The following is a 9,928-nucleotide window of genomic DNA, read 5'->3' on the forward strand; positions in this document are numbered from 1 at the left end:
AGGCCCTTCTCATCTGCCCACCTATGAGAGAAATTAGTGGGTCTCCCCATGGGAGAGGGCCTTCTCAGGAGTGGCCTCACACCTGTGGAACAAACTCCCACCGGAAGTCTGCCAAGCAACATCCTTGCAAGCTTTTAAGAAGGCCTTCAAAAATGTTTTATTTTACCTTGGCCTTCTCATAAATGAATACTGTTTTGCTGCTATTGCCCTTGTTGTTCTTGATGTTTTATTGTTAGTTTTTACTGTTCGTTTTTATTGTTTTTAACTGATATTTTACTGTGTATGCTTTTATTGCTTTTAATGTTTATACTGTTTTTATGTATTGTTGTAAGCCACCTTGGGAGGGCTTCTGCCCTGAAAGGCGGCTAAGAAATGTTTTAAATACAATAAATAAATAATGCAGCAACAGTTTCAGTTCTGTTACTGTCACCCAAGGCTGGTATCAGCAGTCAGCATCACTGGGCACCTGCTGAGGCCCACAATGTTGCTGGGGCCCCACTGCTGACTCCCAGAGCCTCCTGGACATGCTGAATCTGCTCCTTGCTAGAGCTGCTTGTTCAGCTTCCTTCTCCAACCATGCAAACAATAAGCAGAGTGAGGAGATGGACCAGCAGGATCTTCTTGTCCTGTACTCTCCTTCTGGGTGGTTGTGTGGCTTTGTCCCAGAGAAGAGGGTGTTGTGCTTCAGTTTGAGGGATTAAGCAGAAAGGAGGAACAGCTGAGCCTGGGAGTGTTTGGGTGGTGGCCTGTCCTAGAAACAGGCAGATGCTAGCTCAGGCCTCTGCAGCTGACCTCAGTCATTAAACACCAACATGTTCTTGGTGCTTCGTCTGTGTTGTTTGTATACCAGCTTCATGATCTTGCCTGAACCTAACCTAGGGTGACCATATTTGGGAAACCAAAAAGGAGGACACCTAGTGTGTGGGGGGAGAAGCAGCTTTCTGAGTCCTGCAGAAAGTACGTTATTCCCCCGCCACCTTAAAGAACCCGATTGGAGTGGAGGAGGGGAAAGGATTTCATTCTGCACCACCACCATCCACTCCAATTGGGGCCTTTTCTATAATGTCCACGAATGACCCACTTTCCCCTTTAAGACCTCAATTGGAGCTCGGAGTGGGGGAATGATGTGCCTCAAGAAAGCATGTCATTCCCTCCTGCCATGCTAATGGCAGCCTTAAAGGGGAAGGTGTGTCATTCCAGGACATTATTGAAAATTATAGAAAATCCCCCCTGACACCATGGAAAGAACAAAAACCAGGACAAATCCAGGGAAATCCTGACAGTTGGTCACCCTACCTAACCTGACCTTGGACTGGACTCTGACAACTCTTTGGCACATTCCTGAACCCAGTATTGTTTGACCCGGCTTCTGACGGATACTCTTGGCTTTCAACCATGGACTGTTTATTGATGTTTCCAGCTTGCTTATCTTGCTAATGCCAGTGATTTACGACAGCGGGCAAGTGAATGGGCAGTGGTGATGCCACCAAGGAGAAGATGGGCCCACTCAGAAAGTGTTCCCCACTGAGAGCATATTGCCTGGGGCATCCCCCCAAACCTGGAGACAATACTGCTGTCGCATCTAGGCTACAACACAGAGGTGAAATGAGGGTCAATTGCTACTCTGAGTTCCAGGAAGGTAATGTGCCTGGGGAATATGGGTGGGAGAGTACTGTTGCACTTATGTCCTGCTTGTAGGTTCCTGGTCAACAGCTGGTCGGCCACTGTGTGAAGAGAATGTTGGATTAGACGGACTCTTGGTCTGATCCAACATGGCTCTTCCTGTGTTCTTAATATGTAATGCAAGAAACATGAGTGGGAAGTCAAAGATTCAGGATGTGAGTGTGAATGAGACTGTACCAGTTTTAAATGGAAGTGTTGGGCTTGGACCCATCTTTGCCAGTACCTAATTGTATGTGGTTCTTGGGGAAATCACACACTCTCGGATACAACTGTGGCAATGATGTTCTAAAGATGACGACAATATTTTCACTACTGTGATTCTTAGAGATAGAGTAGGTTTCTCCAAATAAAAGGAATTTTTATTCAATATTTTTTTAAAAAGCAAAAATCCTCATCAAACCACTGTTCCAGGGAGTAATGGCAAGTAGAGGTTCAAGGATGACTGGGTGACATATTCCCCTTGACACATAAGGCATAGAAACCATGCTTCAATCAACATTCCCCACCTCCAGGCAGAGCAGGATTTCAGCCATCCGAGGGGGAGTTTACGGGCTGTGAAGTTGCACCCATTGCAACTAGTGGCAATAGCATTTCTGATAGAAAGGAATCCACCAGATGCGTGACACAGAAGCAAAGCCCGACATTCTAAGGGCCCAGATTAGGGGAACAAAGTGGAATCTTCTACACAGTTAATGAATGTAGGCATGCTTTTGTTAAGGATTAAAATTATAAATATATAAGCATGCCAGCTCCTGCACCTCTTGTCATTTACTGAGTTTGACTCAGTATAGCAGGCTTCCCCAACCTGCTGCCCTTCTGATATGTTGGACTACAACATCTATCATCCCCAACCACTGGCCATGCTGGAGGGGGCTAATGGAAGTTGGAGTCCAAAACATTTTTGTTTCAAATCCACATTAAAAAAATCTCTCCACGTCTACAAAGTCTGTTAGTTCAGCCCATCTAAGCTAATTTGTGGCTATTATTAACACTACCTGATCTCTCCCACTCACAAAATAATTTGCCACTGTAACAGACATGCATGTTAACTAGGGCAATAATATTTTTGCTTGCTTTGGAGGTGTAGATATAGGGTAACAGAGGGAATAAGTGATCTGTCCCTGATTGCAGAGGAAATAACGAACAAAAATAGGGAAATGCTCCCTTCCTAAATTTTGACCCATGCAAACACAAATACTATCGTAAGAACGTATTGTGCAGGCAGATACATTTTTGAGGCTGTGCTCAGTTTGAATGCAAGGTGGGATCTATTTTGAAGAATTTTGGAGAAAATAGGGAGATTGTGGGGGAGGGGGGAGTTAAAATTAAAGACACATAAAGTACACGGGAATTGACAAGGAAGAATTACAAAGAAACATCATAACAGGAAGCCATAACATGTAGCTGTATCCACTTCTTTGAAGCATTAAAGAGGAAATACAGCACTAAAAAAGAGGATATAGATTTGCATAATATTTGCATATGCTATTTTATACGCATGGCACATTTAAAAGCAGCAGTTGCACTGCTACCTTGGAGAGCTCCTTTAGAGTTCTAACTGGTTCTGACTGAAACCTGGAGTGGATTCGCAGCCCCACTGACATTGGAGCCACCACCCTCCATTGTTCAGAAATGATTACTATAATTTGAATAGAAATACAATGCATCTCACCATTGTGGGGAAGACTATGACCTGGGGCGTTGCTAGACCTACCGGGTGTTCCGTCGTTGAGGAGCGGTGAAAGCGGCTTTTCCCGTTCAGCCGTGACGCCTCATGCTCCACACCTGCCTTCGATTTGTGGCGGAAGTTTGCGCCGGTTGTGCTGCTGCCGCCGCGAGAACGGTTGCGCAGCCACACCGGCCTGATTGCCGCGGCTTTTTTTTTCGCTCGCTGCACGGTTTGCGCACGTCCGAAAGACCGCAAACTTGCGCAGCCGTCAGCGATGCCGCCGCCGGCCCTGGCGGCGGCAGCGGCGGCAGTGCCAGTGCCAGCTGAAGTGCTGCTGGTGCTGTTGAGGGTCAACATTGATGCGCTCACTTCCTGATGGGGGTCGTGGCGGGTGTCATATGACCCGAGGTCAATCGTCTGCATGGCCACTCTGTGCCTACATCTCCCATCATGCCTCTGAGGTGTCGGCGGCGATGACCGCCTCTGTGCCCTGTGCCCCATCCCAAGGAGACAACCCACATCTGGCCGTAGCCATGGCAGCAGCCCACAAACAGCTCTGCCCTCTGCCAGCCTGGTACCCACACTAACAGGCAGCGTACAGCACCGCCATTATGCGGCCACGGTAGCTGCCCACCGCAAGGAGTCACCAGCCACTTTTCCGGTCCTCCGTTCCTGCGCAAACTGTCACTGGGGAAATAAAAAAAAAAAGCCGCTCCGCCGCGCTGCCCCAGCTGGCGGACTGCGCGCAAATGGCGGAGGCGGCTTGACCGAAGCCGCTGACCACTCCCCCTTAGCACGCCTTTTCCTGACCAGTGCCGACCGCAGTGACCTCACATCCTCCCACACGTACTCCGAATTACCGCGGGACAGCAGGAAAAGGCGCCCTAAAACTCACTTTTTTAAAGTCGGGAGAAAGAGGCTTCACCGCGGGATAACGGCGGATCCTCGTGAACGTCATCTGGAAGCCTCGACGTGACTGCGGAAGGTAACGCGCGCTAGAGCCTCGTCTAGTAACGCCCCTGGTGACCTGTGGGCCTAGCTCTGTCTACTGCTAACTGTTGATGGGCAACTTCAACGACCCTCTCACCCCCCCCTTCTTTCGGTTCTTTATCTTTCAACCAGACTTGAACTGGGCAACCCTTCAAATAGAAGATGTCTTCAAATAAAGGACTGTACTTTGTAAAGTAGACACATGGACTAAACTAATTTCTGGCAAAATTTCATAGATGCAAAGAGGAATACACTTGTAACATCTGTTTCCCTCTTATCAAGGATCACTTCCCAAGGCCTATCACCACCACCATGACACTATGAGCTAGGGTGACCATATGAAAAGGAGGACAGGGCTCCTGTATCTTTAACAATTGCATTGAAAAGGGAATTTCAGCAGGTGTCATTTGTATATATGGAGAACCTGGTGAAATTTCCTCTTTATCACAGTAGTTAAAGCTGCAGGTGCCCTGCCCTCTTTTAAATCTGATCACTCTAGTATAGTTCCTGCAGCTTTAACAGTTGTGATGAAGAGGGAATTTCATCAGGTTCTCTATATATACAAATGACAGCTGCTGAAATTCCCTTTTCTATGCAACTGTTAAAGATACAGGAGCCCTGTCCTCCTTTTCATATGGTCACCCTACTATGAGCCCATTCAGAAGACACCTTAAACTATGACTTTAACCATGGTGGGTAAGCCAGAAAGCCAGGCTGTGTTCAGAAGACACCTTAAACCATGGTTTTAACCACAGTAAAGGTTTTTTGCTTTATTCACCATGGTTAAAGCCATGGTTTAAGGTGTCTTCTGAACACAGCCATTGATGAAGACTACTGCAGCCTTTGCCAACTTGGTGCCCTCCATAATGTTTGTGGTTCAGCTCCCAGCATGAGCGATAATCAGGAATGTTGGGAACTATAGTTTAAAACATCAGGATGTTGGGGAAGACTGCTCTGCTGTATTACTTACTCTTCACTAAACTGTCCTTCACTGATTAAAAGCCAAGAGCTTATTTGTTTTAAAGGTACAGTAAAAAAACAACTACAACACATAATTGACCTGCCCTACATTCTCAACCATTCAAAACATTCCTCAGCAGCTGCAGTGTGTGAAATAGTAGACTGCACAATGCATGGCATCTTAGAATGCATGTGCATTAGAGACAATATACATCCTTCTCAGTTCAGACAAATTTAATTACAGGGAAAGGCGGAGGGGGCTGAACTATGAAGGGCAATCAACAACATTTAATAAGGTATCCCTCAAATGCAATAAGAGGGACAAAATATGTACAGGGATTTGTTAGGAATAGGTACCAGGGCAGGATCTACACTACTGCTTATAACGGTTTATAATGGTAATGACAACTGTTCAGGCCCAGGACACATTGCACATACCATTTTTAAAGTGTTATATCCTGCTTGGTGTAGATTGGCCCCAGAAAAGAGGGATTATCTATGGGCAAATAGGGACAAAAGATGTGTATGCAAACCTATTCTCTGAGCTTCTTTATATGAAGCAAAAATCCTACATCCTTATTGGTGCTTCATCTTCTGGAGTCTTCATGGGATAACGATTGACACAATACAAATGCTTCCTCACTTTTCAAGGGGAGGCATTTCCTGCGCAGGCAAGCTCAATATGTTCCATTTGTACCACCAGTAGATTCAGGAAATGCATCCCCTCTTTGATGGTGGTTTATATATCTATATATGGTGGTTTATATATCTTATTGCATTTTTAGTGATTTAAACAATGGCAGAATAAAGCTGAAAAATGATGGGAGAGGCACTGGAGGCTGTTGGTAACATCATGAAAAGGACCTGCAAACTTCCATGAGTGACCTACCACAAGAGGCACTGGAGGTTGTTGGCAACATCATGAAAAGGACCTGCAAACTTCCATGAGTGACCTACCACAAGTGCACAATAAAGGCTTTGTGTGGTGGAACCCTCTGTATTTACAAGTTCTTTGGCAGAGTAATCACATATTTTCAAGCCTTCCTAAGGTTTAGAACTGATATTTTTCTTTCAAACATCTGGACAAAGAAGTGCAATGTTTAAATGGTAGTATTGCAATATGGTTCACATGCAAATACAGTCTTTAAAGAGGAGAAAGCCTTTAGTTTTGATAATAACAATGTTCATCAAGACCAGTTCAATTAGGGAATTGCACCTATAGAATTGAGAATAGAATTTGGATCATCAGGGCATCTCTGACAGAAATATTGTGATATCAGCTCTGTGTGTGGACCTGTATTTCTCTGTGTAGACCTACATTAATCTTCCCTGTTTCTCCCCACTTCACCTCACCCCACCCCCAACATTGCTAGCCTCTTAATGGTAGCATGATACAAGGCTGATATTTGCAGATATGTCTACTGAGCAAAAGTATATTACTTTCACTAGCTTTTAGCACTCCCATATAGGTGATGCCCAGCAAGCAAAGTCCTCCCCGATCTGCTGTGAAGATACCATTATTGAGTTAAGTATGTTTGAAGTATGTATACGTGTTGACCTTTGGCTTCCACCAATTGAAACAAAGGGTTACAGAAACACGGAACCTTGAAAACACAAACAAATACCAGGCCCCAATGCCGGCCGTAGGGGATTTCTAATTGTCAACTGCATGGATCAAACCTGTTATGATAAATGTCATGTATTCCATGGACTTTTTGCGAGATAGTAAAGAAGAAAAGGAGGTGAGAGGATAGATGCTGGCTTACGCCAAAAATCATGGAACAGCTAAGAGATCTCATTAAATCCTTGACTGTACATAATGTGAACAATTGCTACGCAGAATTTACTGAAACAAAATGTTTGCTACAGCTTTTTTTTTTAAGTGAGCATGGGTAGTTTGAGAAATAGCCTAGTACCTTTAAATTTGATTATTCAATGGTGTGTGGGTGGGTCTGGGTGTGTTTGGTAGTAGCACAAGAATAAGAAAAGCAGGAACCTAAGTTACTAGAGACCTGCAACCAAATGTTTGTTGGCATAGTTCATCCTTTGTACTCTTTGACCTCACTGGATTGTTCAGATGTAACACCAAACTATGGTTTCCAGTAACTACAACTTAGATTCTAAACTATGAGTTCCATTCCAAGCATACAGGCAAAACCATTTTTTACAGTTTTCCTATTCCCTGTCTTTCCCTGAGATTCCTAGGATTGTACCCCAAATAGTGCCCCCAAAGGCAGACATAGTAAGTTCATTCAGGTGAAATGCCAAACCATACTTTACGAAAAATGCATATGTAAGCAAGCTTCGTACCCTGGTTTCAAAATCTGGTGTTCCCAAACAACGCTTTGTTGAATGGTATTGGTTTAGGCATCATGATAAACCTTGGTTCTGTCAGGCCTTAGCCAAACACAGAGACAGGCTGCAGGTCCAGATCTTTTCTAGTACAGTTCCAGTTCTGTCTGGTGCAGACCCAGTTCTGGTACAGCTAGACCAAGATCCAAAGTGCTAGAGGCAAATGACATGGTTTAAAATGAGACATGGGGTGGGGGCAAGACATGAAAAGTATTATCCAGAAGTTTCTTCCACCTAACAGTCCCTCAGGTAGAGTAATGCAGTTCTCATATAACTGTGGCAAATTGTGGGTTAAATAAGATGGGTTAAATAACTATTTGTGTGGCATGTGTGGGGCATATTCTATGGCTATTCTGAACCCCAATCAGAGGTTTCTATGTGACACTGAACCTGGACACAATAGGTTAATCTTGGGTTAAACAACCCTTAGTTAACCTATAAATAGCACTTAAGTGAACTGTGGGTTGTTTAACCCACAATTAACCTATAATGTTTAGTTTGAGTATTATGTATTTTATTGTTTATTGTTGTTCTCCGCCTCGATCAAAATGGAGAGGCGGGCAAGAAATAAAATGATGATGATGATGATGATGATGATGATGATGATGTAGCAACCCCTGATGGGCTCAATCAGAACTTGAATATTCAAAGATGCAGCAAATTGTGAGTTAATTAATTCCGCTGTTGTGAATTAATTAACCTACGATTTGCCACTGTTAAATGTGAACAGCCCCATTGACTTGGATGTGAAGGCTTTAGAGGGCCTGGTGGGTCTGAATTTACAGTATTCAAGCTAGTACAGACGCCTGGAGGGAGCTCTTGACCCATACTGCTCAGTCTGCCTAGCTTGTTGAAAAACCAGAGTGCTTGTGTCGCAGGAGGTAGGGTGCCAGAGGTTGGTTTCTGGAGGCAGGTTGGCTTTAGGCAATGGGGCACCAAACTGAGCTTGGTGACTCAGTGTCCATTGAATGTACTTTCTGGGATGAGCTAGGTTAAAAGTAAATGTTTAACCTCCCCCCACAAAAAACAACAACCACCAGTTCTACAGTTTGGGTACTAACTACAAACATGAAATTGTTTTGATTCTTGAGTTTGATTTCATTCATTCTAGATAAAAATTAGCAGAATATGGTTTACTTTGAGGTGACATGACGCATAATTGTAATAAAAGCTATATGCAGTATAAATCATTTCCCCCCCCCAAAAAATGTGAGTTTTTTGAGGGGGGCATTGATGGCACCTCTTTCCTGGGGTGCTAGTTATGCTAGGGCCAGCCCTGGTTGGAGGTCTTGATGCAAGAGACACACATGCACACGCACACGTACGCAGCAATTTAGCTTTGCAAAACATAGTTTGAACTGGATCTCTTCTCCTGTAGTAGCTCACTTTCTTATTTACAGCTCATAGTTCCACCCAAGCCCAACATGCTTTTACTGCTTTTAAATTATATACTGGTTTTGACTTGATTCATGGTTTAATTTGTCTTTACCTCAATCTTCTCTTCTCCAGGCTAAACATGCCCAGTTCTTTCAGTCTCTCTTCATAGGGCTTTGTTTCCAGACCCCTGATCATCCTGGTTGCCCTCCTCTGAACACGCTCCAGCTTGTCTGCGTCCTTCTTGAATTGTGGAGCCCAGAACTGGACGCAATACTCTAGGTGAGGCCTAACAAGGGCCGAATAGAGAGGAACCAGTACTTCACGTGATTTGGAAGCTATACTTCTATTAATGCAGCCCAAAATAGCATTTGCCTTTCTTGCAGCCATATCGCACTATTGGCTCATATTCAGCTTGCGATCTACAACAATTCCAAGATCCTTCTCGTTTGTAGTATTGCTGAGCCAAGTATCCCCCATCTTGTAACTGTGCCTTTGGTTTCTGTTTCCTAAATGTAGAACTTGGCATTTATCCCTTTTAAATTTCATTCTGTTGTTTTCAGCCCAGCACTCCAGCCTATCAAGATCACTTTGAAGTTTGTTTCTGTCTTCCAGGGTATTAGCTATCCCACCCAATTTGGTGTCATTTGCAAGTTTGATAAGTGTTCCCTGCACCTCCTCGTCCAAATCATTAATAAAAATGTTGAAGAGCACTGGGCCCAAGACTGATCCCTGCGGCACCCCACTAGTTGCCTCTCCCCAGTTTGAGATGGTTCCATTGATAAGTACTCTTTGAGTCTGATTCTGTAGCCAACTGTGAATCTACCTAATAGTTGTTCCATCTAGCCCACTTTTAGCTAGTTTGTTAATCAGAATATCATTATTATTATTATTATTTAT

The sequence above is a fragment of the Elgaria multicarinata genome, chromosome 1 (genome assembly GCF_023053635.1).
Source record: "Elgaria multicarinata webbii isolate HBS135686 ecotype San Diego chromosome 1, rElgMul1.1.pri, whole genome shotgun sequence".
NCBI classification, from domain to species: domain Eukaryota; kingdom Metazoa; phylum Chordata; class Lepidosauria; order Squamata; family Anguidae; genus Elgaria; species Elgaria multicarinata.